Source organism: Ictalurus furcatus, chromosome 4, assembly GCF_023375685.1.
Source record: "Ictalurus furcatus strain D&B chromosome 4, Billie_1.0, whole genome shotgun sequence".
NCBI lineage: Eukaryota > Metazoa > Chordata > Actinopteri > Siluriformes > Ictaluridae > Ictalurus > Ictalurus furcatus.
Window position 1 is genome coordinate 22,748,703 of NC_071258.1, and position 17,891 is coordinate 22,766,593.

The window sequence follows — 17,891 nt, forward strand, 5'->3', positions numbered from 1 at the left end:
GAATTCGTTTTCTGATGGCATTTCTAACTGCTAGCCTGCTCTGCACATCACTTCCTTTGGGTGCCTAGCGCCCCTCGATTAGACCCACCATCCCACAAGGTACGAGGAAGACAAACATCAAGATGCTTCTCAGTCCTGGGGTCCAGGTGGTGGAATGAACCTACCTCTACCTAGCTCTTCACCAAGCACGTAATTCAATTATTTAAAAAATAATAATAAATCCCTTGACGTGCAAGTTTTCTTTTCATGTCGTACTTCCTGAACAGGGTTTTAGCTTGACATTATTCTCGGGCCCTTTCCTAGTAAACTAACATGAGGATGTGTGTTTTATAGAGACTACAAAGCTCTTCTGTAAGTTGCTTTGGATCAGCGTATCTGCTAAACGCAGTAAGTGTAAACATAACAGCAAGAAGAATGCCTCTGGTGGATTGGAGGGGAATTAGGTCATTTGGTCCATGAGAAATTGTGGCATTCAGGACCGTGAGCACAATCTCACTCTATGATGGTGGATTTATAAGCGAATGCATTTTTCCACTTGAGTGCTTTGTGTACACATGGTCAAAGGTGTCCATAAATATACACGGCGTACGTACGTCCGTCGTTTGAGTTGAAAACGTACACACAACTTACACACATATCTGAGCTTATTCACCATAGATATACCTGGATAGGCCTGGGTACACCATGTGACTGAATTTCAATACACAAGTGTGTATATAGTGTATATACACACCTGAGTGTATATAGTGAACAGGAAGTTGAAGCTGATTTTTTACATTTCTCTGGTAGTGAAATTGCTTCCTCATGATTTTCTTTGTTTCAGAATGTTTCGCAATGGAGAAAATGATATAATGATGCAACAGTTTATCCTGATCATGGCTGTGGTGGAAGCGGAGTTGATCCCGGAGCACTGGGCACGATCCTGGGATATATATCCAAACCTAATCCTAACCCTAAACTCAATAACCAAAAGGAAATCGCTTGGCTATTTTCATTGGTATTATAAGAATTGCAGGTTTTGTCACATAAAAGCAGGTGTCCAAACTGTCAGATATTCTTATTCTGTGTTTATATGTGTATGTGTCTGTGTGTTTGTGTGTGCATAGATGTGTGTATTAAAGTGCATCGTGTGTAAGATGTGGTTAAAGGCGAGAAGTATTCGCTTCCTCCCAGAATGCACTGCGGCTTCCAGCAAAACACTGATTCAGAAAAAACATGCGCGCACACACACACACACACACACACACACACACACACACACACACACACACACACACACACACACCTCAAATAACAAATGTCAGGCATCCTCATTATTCATTACACATATACAAACCAATAATTATTACACACACTTTAGTGGAGAGTGTTGGTTGAAGGTAAGGCTGTGATATTTAGAAAATTAAAAGAAAATCCAAATCCAAAGCCAACCAGCTGATTTGATATCACTTTTGCTACAATAACAGCTCGTACACCGTGAGTAGTGCACTGCATCTCCTGGTCTAAGAGCTCACTCCTATACAAGTCTCCACACACGCACACAGAGAAATATAATGTCTGATTTCTAACTTGGACACTAAGGATGATAATTGTTCAAAATGTAGTAAATTGAGTAGAAATGTCTTCAAGAATCAGTATAACATTGTGAATATCATATATTGTGAATATAGTACCTTCTCCTCTGAAAGTATCGGAACAGCAAGGCCAATTCTATTGTTTTCGCTATACATTCAAGACATTTGGGTTTGAGATCAAAAGATGAATATGAGATGACAGATCAGAATTTCAGCGGTCATTTCCTCATATTTACATATAGATGTGTTAAACAATGTAGAACATAGCACCTTTTGTTTGAACCCACCTATTTTTCAAGTGATCAAAAATATTGGAACATGTGACGGATAGATGTTTCTTGCTGCCCAGCTGGGCCCTGTTAAATTGAGTGTTTAAAGAATGAATAGCTCTAAATGTCTACTCTTGGTCTGAGCCCTAGGTTTCACCTTTGAAGACTACATTTGTTGTTAAAAAGGACAGACCAACATGATGACCAGAGAGCTGTCTATGGGAGAAAAGCAAGCCATTTTGAAGCTGAGAAAAGAGGGAAAATCTATCAGAGCCACTGCACAAACATTATGCATAGCCAATACAACAAATTGGAATGTTCTGAAAAAAAAAAATAAACCACTTCTTGAATGAGAACACTTGTTCTTACCAACAACCAGACATCAAACAAGACAGCCAAGGAAAACAACAGTGGAAAATATATATGTGTAAACATAACAGCAAGAAGAATGCCATTAGCGGCTTGGAGGGGAATTAGATCATTTGGTCCAAGAGAAACTGTGGCATTCAGGACCGTGAGCACAATCTCACTCAATGATGGTGGATTTATAAGCAAACACATTTTTCCACTTGAGTGCTTTGTGTACACATGGTCAAAGCTGTGCATAAATATACACGTACGTACTGTAGAAATCTGAGCAAACGTTTGTTTTAATAAATTCCATATTTTGAGTTGAAAAGAATATACACAAATTAAACACATATCTGTGCTTATGCACCATAGATAGACCTGGATAGACCTGGGTACACTGTGTGACTGAATCTCAATACACAGGTACTGAGTGTATATAGTGAACAGGAAGTTGAAGCTGATTTTTACATTTCTCTGGTAGTGAAATTGCTTCCTCATGATTTTCTTTGTTTCAGAATGTTTTTGAATGGAGCAAATGATATAATGATGCAACAGTTTATCCTGATCATGGCTGTGGTGGAAGCGGAGTTGATCCCGGAGCACTGGGCACGATCCAGGGATATATATCCAAACCTAATCTTAACCCTAATCTCAACAGATCAAGGAAAACAACAGCAGTTGATGAAAGAAACATTGTGAGAGCTGTGAAGAAAAACCCAAAACCAACAGTCAGTAACATCACCAACAACCTTCACAGAGCAGGGGTGAAGGTATCACAATCCACCATTCGAAAAAGACTTCAAGTACAGAAATATAGAGGCCATATCTCTAGACGCAAACCATTTATCAGCAATAAGAAGCCAGATTGGAATTCACAAAGAAAAATACAGAGATGACAACTCTAACAAAGTGATGGAAAGGCCAAAGTGTGGCGAAAGAAAGTATCTGCTCATGATCCAAAACATACAAGCTCATCAGTCAAGCATGGTGGAGGTAGTGTAATGGCTTGGGATTTACACTGGCAGCTTCTGGAAAAGGCTCACTAATCTTTATTGATAGTGTAACTCATGATGGTGGCAGCAGAATGAATTCAGAAATCTACAGAACAATCTCTCTCCCAATTTACAGGGAAATGCATCCAATTGGGAGGAACTTCATTGTGCAGCAAGACAATGACCCAGAACACACTGCCAACACAATGAAGGACTTCATCAGGCGTAAATTTGGAAGGTTTTAGACTGGTCGTGTTAATCACCAGACCTTAACCCAGTTGAGCAGCAGTTCACCTCCTGAAGAGGGGACTGAAGGAAGAAGCGCCACAAAACAAACAACAACTGAAAGAAGCTGCAGTACTCGCCTGGAAAAGAACATAAAAAAAACAACTACTCGACCTGTAATTCGAAAAAAAAAAACTAGTCAAGTAATTAAAGCAAAAGACTATTTCAGAACATCCCCATTTTCAGGCTGTTTAATTTGTGCAGAAAAGAGCACCTCAAACTGCAGTTCAGTTATGAGCAACACATAGGTTTCAAATTACATTTCCTGCTTTGTCGAATTTTTGAGACTATAAAAGTAAATAAGTTAGTGCGATATCTGTGCAAAATAACAACTCTAAGGTTGAACCAGATCTGAAAATGTGCTTGTGAAGATGAGCTGGTTCTAGTTAAATGATGATGAAATCCTGAAGCTTCTAAATGGATGGAGGCTACAATGTCTACAGCAGCAACTTGGAGGGTTTTATAGTGTCTGAAAACACAGCTGAATCGGCCTCTTTGAGCCGGTATGTCCCACTGATCAGACTCTAAACCAGCTGAGTGGGATCTTGTGTAGTTCTCACAGTCACCTCGCCATGTACAGTCATATCAAAGGGCTAATGTGCCATTAAAGCAAAAAGGAAATACTTTGCTGTTTTTCCCCCACCACCTGACTAGTTGGAATCCCCACAGCAGTGACTAGTGAAATATTCTGCATCTAATTGACTAGTTGACTAGTCTATACACCCCCTAACACATACACACACACACACCCATCAGTACTGATACTAGAGTTTCATAATTTCAGTTCATGCCTCTGTCTATGCAAGTGCAGTTCTCTATTCCAGGTAATTCTAGAAGAGAAACCAATCTAAGCTAACACACACACACACACACACACACACACACATTCCTCAGTACATAACTTTCTGACACTGTTGATTGTGTGATGTCATATACACGCACAGAGGAAGCTTAATCTCACAGAAGTAAAGCTTTAGGGAGTGTGTGACAGCAACCAATGACCTGCAGTTAACTCTCTATCTCACTCTTTTTCACACACACACACACACACACACACACAGGTGCGATCTGGAGGGAAACGAACATGGGCCACTGTATGCATAGCAACGGAAGTGTAGCAAACCAAGAGGGCAAAGCCTGAACAAACAAGTTCTCACACACACACACACACACACACACACACACACACACACACACACACACCCCTACTACAGCCACATTAGAGCAGAGAGTGCTCATTCAGATCTACAGGGTTCTAGAATGTAGACTTCAGAATGTAGAACTCTAGTGATCTATTGAAATAGTTGGAACATTCTGGAACAGCTGAGAATCACAATGTGTTAGGTAGGTAGATTCGCTGGGATTAAAGAGAAAATGCCCCTAGATATGATTTTGTGTGTGTGTGTGTGTGTGTGTGTGTGTGTGTCACCATCATTGTGTAAAGCCTGACTGAGTGCTTGGGTGAGCCTATGTTCCTAATGATCACAGATCACCACTGTTCCCATGACCAATCACTGACCATCATGGTTCCATATGACCATTCACTGATCACCATTCTTCCCAAAGACCATTCACTGATCACCACTGTTTCCAATAACCAATCACTGATTATCACGGTTCCCAATGACCATTCAACTAATCACCATTCTTCCTCATGGCCAATCACTGATCACCATTCTTCCCCATGACCAATCACTGATCACCACTCTTAACCATGACCAATCACTGATCACCACTCTTACCCATGACCAATCACTGATCACCACTCTTCCCTAAGACCAATCACTGATCACCATTCTTCCCCATGACCATTCACTAATCACCATTCTTCCCGATGGCCAATCACTGATCACCATTCTTCCCCATGACCAATCACTGATCACCACTCTTCCCTAAGACCAATCACTGATCACCATTCTTCCCCATGACCAATCACTAATCACCATTCTTCCCCATGACCAATCACTAATGACCACTCTTCCCCATGACCAATCACTGATCACCACTCTTCCCTAAGACCAATCACTGATCACCATTCTTCCCCATGACCAATCACTAATCACCATTCTTCCCCATGACCAATCACTAATGACCACTCTTCCCCATGACCAATCACTGATCACCACTCTTAACCATGACCAATCACTGATCACCACTCTTACCCATGACCATTCACTGATCACCACTCTTACCCATGACCATTCACTGATCACCACTCTTACCCATGACCATTCACTGATCACCACTCTTCCCTAAGACCAATCACTGATCACCATTCTTCCCAACAACCTATCAAAATGTTCTCTTCTCAGTGATTCTCAATACAAATTATAGTACTTATCCAGTATAGTATAGACCTGTAAGTAGTTAGTTTGTGTTGCTACAACCACAACATGATTGCATTCTCAAATCTGATTGGTCAGATGGTGTGGGTGAATTTTGTGTAACAGCATGGCTTGGACAGCAGTTCGGACTGTAACAAACAATAGCTTTACAGTAATGCACTTACCTAATATATAATTGTATCTACAATAACAGCTTGTTCACAGGGACTTAATAATATAGACTAATAACAAACTAAACAGATTTTTTTTTTAAAAAAAAGTAGTGTTTAACAAAGAATAAAAAAGAGATAATGGTGAAGGAATGACTTGGTTATGGTTTATGGTTATTATAAAATAAGTGATAACAAGAACCAACTTGTCTCGCAAACGTTCCACAGCATTAAATCTACAGTGCATCCGGAAAGTATTCACAGCGCTTCACTTTTTCCACATTTTGTTATGTTACAGCCTTATTCCAAAATGGATTAAATTCATTATTTTCCTCAAAATTCTACAAACAATACCCCATGATGACAACGTGAAAGAAGTTTGTTTGGAATCTTTACAAATTTATTAAAAATAAAAACAAAAAAAAGCACATGTACATAAGTATTCACAGCCTTTGCTCAATACTTTGTTGAAGCACCTTTGGCACCAATTACAGCCTCAAGTCTTTTTGAGAATGATGCTACAAGCTTGGCACACCTATTTTTGGGCAGTTTCTCCCATTCTTCTTTGCAGGACCTCTCAAGCTCCAACAGGTTGGATGGGGAGCGTCGGTGCACAGCCATTTTCAGATCTCTCCAGAGATGTTCAATCGGGTTCAAGTCTGGTCTCTGGCTGGGCCACTCAAGGACATTCACAGAGTTGTCCTGTAGCCACTCCTTTGTTATCTTGGCTGTGTGCTTAGGGTCATTGTCCTGTTGGAAGATGAACCTTCGCCCCAGTCTGAGGTCCAGAGCGCTCTGGAGCAGGTTTTCATCAAGGATGTCTCTGTACATTGCTGCATTCATCTTTTCCTCGATCCTGACTAGTCTCCCAGTTCCTGCCGCTGAAAAATATCCCCACAGCATGATGCTGCCACCATCATGCTTCACTGTAGGGATGGTATTGGCCAGGTGATGACTGGTGCCTGGTTTCCTCCAGACATGATGCTTGCCATTCAGGCCAAAGAGTTCAATCTTTGTTCAATCTTTGGTCTGAGAGTCTTTCAGGTGCCTTTTGGCAAACTCCAGGTGGGAAGTCATGTGCCTTTTACTGAGGAGTGGCTTCCATCTGGCCCCTCTACCATACAGGCCTGATTGATGGAGTTCTGAAGAGATGGTTGTCCTTCTGGAGCTCTGTCAGAGTGACCATCGGGTTTTTGGTCACCTCCCTGACTAAGGCCCTTCTCCCCCGATCGCTCAGTTTGGCCGTGTGGCCAGCTCTAGGAAGAGTCCTGCTGGTTCCAAACTTCTTCCATTTACGGATGATGGAGGCCACTGTGCTCATTGGGACCGTCAATGCTGCAGAAATGTTTCTGTGCCCTTCCTCAGATCTGTGCTTCGATACAATCCTGTCTCGGAGGTCTGCAGACAATTCCTTGGACTTCATGGCTTGGTTTGTGCTCTGACATGCATTGTTAATTGTGGGACCTTATATAGACAGGTGTTTGCCTTTCCAAATCATGTCCAATCGACTGAATTTACCACAGGTGGACTCCAATTTAGTTGTAGAAACATCTCAAGGATGATCAGTGGAAACAGGATTCACCTGAGCTCAATTTTGAGTGTCATGGCAAAGGCTGTGAATACTTATGTACACGTGCTTTGCTTTTTTGGTTTTTTATTTTTAATAAATTTGCAAAGATTTCAAACAAACTTCTTTCACGTTGTCATTATGGGGTATTGTATGTAGAATTTTGAGGAAAATAATGAATTTAATCCATTTTGGAATAAGGCTGTAACATAACAAAATGTGGGAAAAGTGAAGCGCTGTGAATACTTTCCGGATGCACTGTAACTATAAACTGTTCAAAAAGTGCAATGTGCTGTATCACACCACACTGGCCTGTCTGTTGTCATTCCTTCCTTATTTTTTGATCTGATAAAACTCTACTCTATTCTATTCTACTCTGAGCCTCTTCCATATTTTTTTGATATGCAAACGATCATGATGATTTAATGAATATGTAGGACATCATCTGGTGACTTCTAATGACTTTTTGAGCATGCACAACTGGTTAGGAACATGAACTTGTGTAATGGACGAAGCACAAGCTAGCCTTCACACTCCCCGGTTGGTTGTTGTCATGTGATGGGGTGAGTTAGCTAGCGGGTATGAATTGGCAAATGACAAGACTGGGGAGAAAAATAGGGTAAAAACAAAACAATTCACCACAGGATGTCGCTTTTCCCGAGTGGTGCAACAGAAAAGCATTTACTCTATCCTTGAGAGCTCGCAAATTCAAATCCCAGTGATGTCACAGCCATCCATGCACGGGAGTCTAGAGAACAAAATTGTCAGTGCTCTCTGGGTGGGAGGCGTGACATACATCACAGTCACACTAGCCAATCCTGTGAGCTCATGCATGTGGAGGAAGGCAGAATGTGCTTTCCTCCGAGTGCCCCATGACACTGTATGAACAGCAGTATGAAAAGATGTGGCAGTTGGTTTCACGTCTTGAAGGTAGCACATGTTAGCCCTCGCCCTCCCTGGCTGGTTGTTATATGATAGGGGAGATCTGACAAGCCAGCTAGCACTAGCACTCCTAATTCAGTGACGTTAATTTTGTTAAACAAGCAATGCTCATTTAACTACTTCAGCAAATTTCATGTTTCCACCAACACAAGCCTAATGTTGCCTATCGCACAGGTTAAACATATAATGCTGAAGCAGCTAATCACACGCTGCTAATTCTGTTAACCACACCACGCTAACAGTGCTAACCTGGCTAAACCTGTAATCACATTTCTATTAGAAATGACGTTCAGATTATTTAGAGCTAAGAGGAAAAAGGTTAGAATACAAGTGGAAGAAAAAAAAAAAAAACTTAAAAAATGCCTCAGGGTGTGGAAACCGAAGCACAAATTTGATGTTAGACGTATCTCAATCCCCTATGTGGTTTCGAATTTCATCAGAATAGTTTACTGAGATGAGGAGAAGATAGACCGGGGATTTTGCTGTAAAATCTAAAGGGGCAGCCGGCAGCAACGAAAGAGCACGACGCTTTGTAGTAACCAACAGCACAAGAATGCGCCACAGGTAATACACTACCTGAAAAGGTAAGCACCGTTCATTTGTACCTTCAGGAAACGACGCGGTCAAAACACACACATTGCTCTCAGTCCCAATAGGGACTTTAAGCATCGATGGCTGAAGGCACAGCTGTGGCAGCCGGAAATAAATCTGCATGAATGACTCTTACATGCACTGCGATTATTTCTCGCATCAAAGCACAACACGTCATATTCAGGAGTTTCCTCTTAGGTAAACACAACTTTTGAACATTTTAAATATGTCAGCAGTAACGGTATATGACTGAGCGGTCATATCTCCTTTTAAACGTGTGTAACACATATATATGTATATATATGATATATATATATGTGTATAGCATTTGAACAACAGCATCACACTCTGTTAGTATACAGTACTTCTATACATTGGCATAAAAGCAAAAAAAGTTTTCTTTAGACATAACCTTTTAATAAGTTTTAATTGATACGTTTTAATTGATTCACCCATAATATAGTCTTTCTGTCGCTGATGTTTTTAAGGGATCAACAAAACATCCACCATCTTTAAGCCAAATTCATGCAAGAATACTTGTAGCTATGCCAAATGGATTCCCATTTACTGTATAGAATAGCACTGGTGCTGTAATACCAGCACAGTCCGTCCAATCAATCAATCAATCAATCAATCAATCAATCAATCAATCAATCAATCAATCAATCAATCAATCAATCAATCAATCAATCAATCAAACAAACAAACAAACAAACAAACAAACGGGCACACGGTGGCTTAGTGGTTAGCACGTTCGCCTCACACCTCCAGGGTCTGGGGTTCGATTCCCGCCAGGGCCATGTGTGTGCGGAGTTTGCACGTTCTCCCCGTGCTGTGGGGGTTTCCTCCGGGTACTCCGGTTTCCTCCCCCCCAGTCCAAAGACATGCATGGTAGTCTGACTGGCGTGTCTAAAGTGTCCATAGTGTATGAATGGGTGTGTGAGTGTGTATGTGAGTGTGCCCTGCGATGGATTGGCATCCTGTCCAGGGTGTACCCCGCCTTGTGCCCGATGCTCCCTGGGATAGGCTCCAGGTTCCCCCGCGACCCTGAAGAAGGAGTAATCAGTAGAAGATGGATGGATGGATGGATGGATATTTTATAAACACTATTTGAGATGAAGCTGCAACAAAACAAAAAAAATGTCTGTTGAAAATGAACTTTGCTTTGGTTTGTTTCGTTTATATTTAATTATTAAATAGATACATAAATGACAGGCAACTATTCCGTGCCCTTGTAGAACATCAGGCAAAATGATTTATCCGTCCCTTGGAATCGCAGAAATGAACGCAAAATCAAGCAAAACTCTGCATTACTCGTCGGAGCTTCGAAATTACCGCAGATTTGGGCCGAGACGCGTCATGTGACGTAATCACAGCGCGCGTTTAGCCAAAACCCTCTTCGATTCATATACGTCGAATATGAGTACAGCTAAAAGGTCTCGTTTACCAACAAAAGTCACTGTGAAAGACGGTTTTTGTGTGATTTTGCCAATTCGAGTAGTTTTCCGCAAAACAAAGCACACAGACTCCACAAAATGACTTACGGTCATCAATAATCGCTATTTACATGGTAGTTTGTTAACCAGAGTATTGTCTTAATCGGGTTAATATCGGATTATTGTTACCCATGTAAACGTACCGATTCACAAAAATAAAAAAGTGAAATCCTGTACAGACTGGTTTACTGTCTATACCCAAGCTTCAATTAGGGATGTGCACCGCCATTCAAATTCCCAGGTTAACAGTTTGATGCGCTAGTATTTGAATTCATTAGTTAGACAAACAGACATTATAGATCCCTGAGCGGAAATTTTGCCCTATCTCCACATAAAGACAGTTTAAAAAAATGAACAAGAAACGTATCTGGCAGTATTATGATGCCAGCCAGTGGTGTACAAGTTGAAGGTGTGGGAAAAGTCTTGAGTGCGAGTGGTCAGATACGAAGCTCTTGGTTTACAAAAGCACAACTAATACATTTCCAACGACACGCCTTCAAAACTTACAGCAAATTTAAAACAACAACAGACACCAGTTGATTTGCAGAATAAGCACATTTTCCACCAGAAGTGAAGCTGCATGCGACACATCTCAACCACCCCACCACACTTTATATACCGGGTGCTGCTCTCGCATGGAGCACTGAAATGATGCTTAGTAAATATAACCAATTCATAAAAACGCCATCACCACTGTGATCACATAAAACTCTTTGATCCAATTACATCTTCACAATTCCAATTACATTTAACTTCAATCGCCTGAGCTGCTACAGCAGGGTACATGCTGAAATATTGAGCTGATATCCATTCAAGCTTTTTGCTGTGGGTTTAATATTTCTGCATTTCTGTTCATCATTTCTCAATATTACATCTGGCAAACACAAACATTCACATCTCCGTGACAGACAGGAAGCAGGCTTAATTGCAGTGTGAAAACGATACTTGATTACACCACAGTAAAAACTTTTTTCTCCTCAGAACAGTTAACTCTTGTTCAGTAACTCTTTCAGACATGTGAATATTAAAAAATTAAGCAGCAGGCACATCCCTAGCTTTATTAGACTTAAGTAGAACCTGGGATATTAAACATGTGGATGTCGGGGGAGGGGGATGGGGTTGGCCTTCAAAAATGGAAACATTACGAAACCTGTAAAAATATACAAGTGTAAATTCAAACTTCAAAAGATTAATTAATTTCGATGAGATATATTATCAGACAAGCTTTGGGTTCATTTGCAGCTTTGGGAGTGCTACTGAAAAAAAAAGGAAGTGAGGCAGTATCTCAGCAACAGCTTTGACATACTGCCATCAAATGTAGTGTATCTCCCTGGGAACAAGCACTCATAGTCCCAATGGCTTCTGGTCTTCCTCTGTCGCTAAGGGGTGAGGCCTGAAAGTGCTTGGCCCCCTTAATTGCTGCTTACAGCTATTATTATTATTATTATTATTATTATTATTATTATTATTATTATTATTATATATTATCCACTTAGGATTAACTTCCCTTCCTCACTAAGAGTTGCTCTGACAAATTTACTAACATAGTTTTAAGAGTAAGTCTCAGATGCTTTATGCTCTTTAATGAGCTAGCACTGTCTCTGACTATGTTTACTATGTTTGGACAGCAATAATCTAATTATTGACCTTATTCTGAATAAAACAATATTGTAATTAAGGTGTTTATATGAGTTGCTTTGAATGCATGTTGATAATACGGCTAAAACAGGAATACTCTATGTGTCTTAATTCGATTTGTGTTTACTTCGAGTATGACTTTAGTCAGATTAAGATAATCAATAATTGCTGTTTACGTGGTTGTTTCTTAATTAGAGTATTGTCTTAATCGGGTTAATATCAGATTATTGTTGTCCATGTAAATGTACTGAGTGAGTCCTGAATTTTCAACTAATTGACGCATCACCATAATGTGAGACACAGACAGACACAGAGAGAGAGAGGGCTACAAGATAATGGTGTTAACACAGAATATTCTCCTACTCATAATGAAACTGTAAAGGTGATTTTGTGAATGAACACGAGCCATTCACCACTCTCATTCAGTTCAATACTGAATCAACCTTTCACACGGTCATACACTCAGCACACAGCGATGAACACTCTCTCTCTCTCTCTCTCACACACACACACACACACACACACACACACACACACACACACACACACACACACACACACACACTTCAACAGTGGTGCTGGTAACACAAACACTTCCATTATACACTTCCATTAAACACTTCCATTAAACACTGCCATTGTAAATCCACTGTGGATGTGTCCCAAATGACACACTCCATTCACTGCAGGCCATAAAAACACACAACAGGAAATGGAAATGGAAACAAGCATTTTCCTTTTATATTGTGACATATTTCTAAATTAAAGCTCAGTGTTTCAGTGTTTTCTCGCGATTATAGCCGGAACTGATATATAACATAATATTTGTTGGAAATAATATCCCCCCCGCCCGCCCCCCGACACACACGCACAAAGAAAACGTGGGAGACTTTCAGAAGCAGGTAGTAATAATTTATTTTTAGTATAAAAAAATAAAAATAAAAAACCCCAAACAAAACAAAACAAGAAGGATTTTGTCTTTTAAGTGATTGACAGACGGATATACCTTGCACAGCACAGGAAAGGGACTGTAGGAAAAATATCAACACTGATTTAACCATAATGTAAACGTACTAACAAAAAAATATAACGGTTAATCAGAGCAGTAACGAAAATGTTCACTACGAGGAAGACGGTTAACTCGGAAGGGGCTAAGATTGAGGCTTAACACATGAATCAGTAACACTGTAATGAGCAATAAACTCTCTGAACAACCAACACACTCTGACACAGACACGCTGGCAGTCTAAAACACACTCACCACTCACTTTGTACGCTAACTGCACACGTGGTAGTGCATCGACCCAACACATTATAGCGTATCCAGCTTCATCACCACCTCCACCAACCAACCAACCAACTATAATACACCAATACACTGATATCACCAGTGGTGTAGAAATGTTTCTGATTATAAAACAGATGGAAAGTGCAGGCATGGAATTGCTGTTGTGGGGTTGCACGATTACAAACACAGAATTGTTTCTCAAAACAAACAAACAAACAAACATTTACATTTTATGGCATTTGGCAGACCCCCTTATCCAGAGCGACTTACATTTATCTCATTTATACAACAGAGCAGTTGAGGGTTAAGTGCTGGGATTTTAACTCATGACCTTCCGATAAGTAGTGGTGTTTAAATAAACAAACAACCACACAAACAAACACACAAACAAACAAACAAAAAACATAGCCTAAAATATAAACTTTTTTTTTTTCTTCCAGAATGAGTACATGTTTTTGATCCTCTTTGATACCAATAGTTATACCAAAATGAGTATTCTACTTAGTATCGATCAGGGGCATCATGGAACGTTTTCTTTAGTGCGGTTTATGCTGGGTGTTTAAACTGTATCTTTAAGCATGACCAACCTGAGCTTGACTTGCAAGCAAAGCTCAGATGCTGACAAGCGAGTCGAAAGGAAAGGAAAGGAAGTGCCAATGTCTCAGTGCTCACAGAATTAGCGCTCTAACAAGCAAACATTTCTCTGTGTTTGCGAACACCTTGGTGTGTTCACACTTAATGCTTTCTTGCGCACATTTTTAGTGCCTATGCTCACTGCTCTTCATGCCTTCTCAAGCTCTCTATTAGAGATACTGTTCAAACATCATACTGTAAGACGTTCCATCAGGTTACTTGTATAGTACTGTTTGCGGTCTGCTTTGATTTGATTCGCCATCATTAATTGTGATACATCCAGATCGCTGTTATTTCATGTCATCTGTTCATTAGTGCAATAATGTACGCTATGCTTACTTCGTGTGGTATCAGGGCTTTTTTTTTTTTTTTTTAATGAGTAAACGAGCACGATGTTCGGACCGTTACCCAAGATCACTACCTGTCCTGATGCAGCCCTAATTAAAACCTATGATTTGTGCTCATGATCTGATGCCGTGATCCCTGGTCCAAGTGATGACTCCTACTGCCATGTATTTCATGAACAGAACTATGAGACACACATGCTTCGAAACAATGGCCCGTAGACCATTATACAGCCTCGTGAACATGACGAACATGACAAACGTGTACTCTGACATATATAAGTGGCCACTATTAAAAACATTAAAAGATATTTTATACTACCACATGCCTGGTAGGCCTGTCACATTAACTACTTTTGTTGCACGATATATTGTCCCAGAAATAATTGCAATAAATTAAATGATTGTCATTTTATGCCAGTGATATTATGATAATATATTATGATAATAGTTTGAGATCTTTTAACTCTTATGAATATTCAGACACTGGAATTGGAACGTTCAAAAAATAGTTTTTAATCTTCTGACGAAAAATGGCATAGAATATTCGTCAGCGGCATATTAGTTGACAAGAAAATGCAAAAATTCAACCAAATATTCGCACATTATATATATTAACAAATAGATGTGAAACCGCCCTTGTTGGGAAAACCAGACCTCCTGAAATACATTACAAAAACATTATAATGAGTACACTATTATAATACAATATTGTGCATTCTTTACACTTTAGTTATTCATTGTCCGTGTTTTGTCCGTGCGCTGTTAGGGAAAGAGCGTATTCACGACATGACCAGTGCTTGCTACACATTTTAAATTTGCGTTCGAATGTGTGTTTTATCTTAAATTCGACGAACATGCGAGGTTCGAATCTTCATTTGACGGCCCTAGAGCAGACAAGAGGGCAGAGGCAGCGCGAATGGTTAAAATGTTGGTGATGTTCGTTCATGTAAACAAACACGCATGTAAACACAAAGGGTGATATCGAGGTCAGCAAAAATGATCCGGGTCACGGCCATATTTTGTACGATATGTCCATGACGTAATTATCGTGACAGGTCTAATGCCTGGTTGTGTGTTGTATGTGAATACACTGATAATCATCTCCAAACTCAATGACTGCAAGTGTTTGCAGGATTTGCCCTCATCCAGTTGGAGCAACTTGGAAAAATGTTTTTAATGCAAACATACACGCATTCAAGAGAAGACGTATGAAAGTCCATTTTGTCCAATGATGAGGAGCTCGTCTAACACCAGTGAGCTAAGTGTAGAGGTGTTAAAAAAAAAAAAAAAAGGGAAATCCAATACTGAAATAAAGCGCATGCGATATTAAATAGATATAATGAAAATATTTTGTCAAAATTCATTGGCTTACTGATCACCGGCCTAAAGGTCTCACTATGGTAGGGTAAATATGGATAACCCACCCAGCAAGTGAACGCCAACACAACACGTTCCGTGTCCAAAATCACAGAAAGACACTTGCAGATAACCTAAAATGATTTTGTAATGTTCGTTTGCCTTGTAATTCATTCCTTAGATGATTGTGTGGGGGGGATTATAAAAACTAAATAGCAAATAATGTTCATAGGCTATAAAAGTGCGTGTCAGAAGGGATTATACGTTTCATAAATTCACATACACTACATCAGACATGTAGGCATTATAAATGAATCATGGAGAAATTTATATTAATATAAATTATACCAAAACATTCAATATGGAGCCCTCTTAATGAGTAAATGCTACATCATCATCATCATCGTCGTCATCATCATCATCATAATTAGACATTCAACATTCAACACATACAATATTGTTATCATGTGAAAACACAGGCACTGGGCAGTGGGCTGTGTAATTAGGCAGCATTTTTGGCCACTGTTTGTGCTCTGGGGATAAAGTCTGTCCCATTCGAAAGCAAGGCAGCATAAGGAGAGCTGTCTTCTGTCCTGATCTTGGACAGATTTGAAGACAGATTGCCACGGAGAAAGCAATCCTATAAATCTGTTCACCAGACCATGAAAGTTTTTTAAAAAATAGCCAGACTGAACAATAGTTTTTTGGGGGGTTTTTTTCAGTATAGTATTTTTCTTTAATTATGTTTGAAGATACTGTTAAAAAAAAGGTGATGAAGAAGAAGAAGAAGAAAAAAAGAGATAAGGTGAAGCAAATCACTGTGATATGATAACTGCATATCAAAGAGGGTAAATAACCTTTCACAGACTTTTGCCTACATTTTCAGGAACTCTTGTAAAAAAAAAAATATATAACCTTTGCATATTCGCATAAATAAATACATGCCATGTTAAAGAGCCTCATAGTAAGGGTGTGTCTACACGACATGTTTACACGATTAAAGCAAAAAAACAAAAAAAAGTTTGGTTTAAGCCTTACCTGATTAGTACTGGACATACAACCACCAACCACCTGTACTTACGTTTGGGCTATTTCTAATGGCTCCCTGTTGCTGCTTCTACAGTGATAAGACTCATTTACTGTCTCGTATTTTATACAGCTTCTGCGATGGTGTGAGGCGAGCTTCAGTCTTCGAAAGGTGCCAAAACGCTTAATAACTACAATCACGGCGTTCTGCTTTCCTCAACCAGATATAATCGACTGAGAACAAACTGGTGACTTTAACTAAACTTGTATTGGCTGCCTTAAATCACAAGCCCCTAATTCATATGTTTTTAACTCTATCTATCTATCTATTACTCTATCTATCTATCTATCATCTTATTGTGTTAATATAAAACACCGGCAATTAATGTGACCGAGCAACCGTCTTCTACTGTACAATGTTAAGAAAAGCCTGTTTTCTATGATTATGTGTTTTCCCTTGTGATAACTAATCATGTTATGGATATTGAGCAGAATAAAGCCTCCCAGTATTGTTTGTCCCTAATTGTCTTCTTCTTCTTCTTCTTCAATAATGTCTGATAGCCCCATTATTAATTCTGGACAATAATCTATAGAGAGAATTTTTTAAGGCTCGTGTAGTGTTGATATTTCTGAGCTGGTGGAGAATTTAAACATGTACTGGAGCAAGAGAAACATATGCCATGTAGTGAGTTACACACCGTGCTGTGTTATCAGATTCACATGAAATAATCTTCTTTCTGTATTTATTATTAGTGCTGAAAGGCAGTGCGACTTCCTGTGAGCAGAATTTCGCAAGTTTTTGCTGAATTTCTCTTCTCTGTGCGTTTCTCATTCCGGGTACAGGGTGATTCACTGCCACTGTTCACGTACAGCACACATCATCTAGCTCCACGGCTCGGCACCAAAGAGCTTCGATGGTGCTTAAAGAGTTTTAAAAAGGGGAAGTGGAGTCGTTTTAACTTTTAGCCGTGTGTTAAAAGGTTTCAGTCTTTCACTAAAGCGGCTGTTGAACTCTCATGATGCTGGCGCAGCCCGACTTTCA

General features: G+C 39.8%; 1 protein-coding gene across 3 annotated transcripts in view; it reads right to left on the minus strand.

Annotated features, from left to right (window-relative positions):
* Positions 1 to 17,891, minus strand: part of rasa2 (RAS p21 protein activator 2) — a 61,433-nt gene that overhangs the window by 41,650 nt on the left and 1,892 nt on the right. The gene's annotated exons all lie outside the window — the stretch shown is intronic.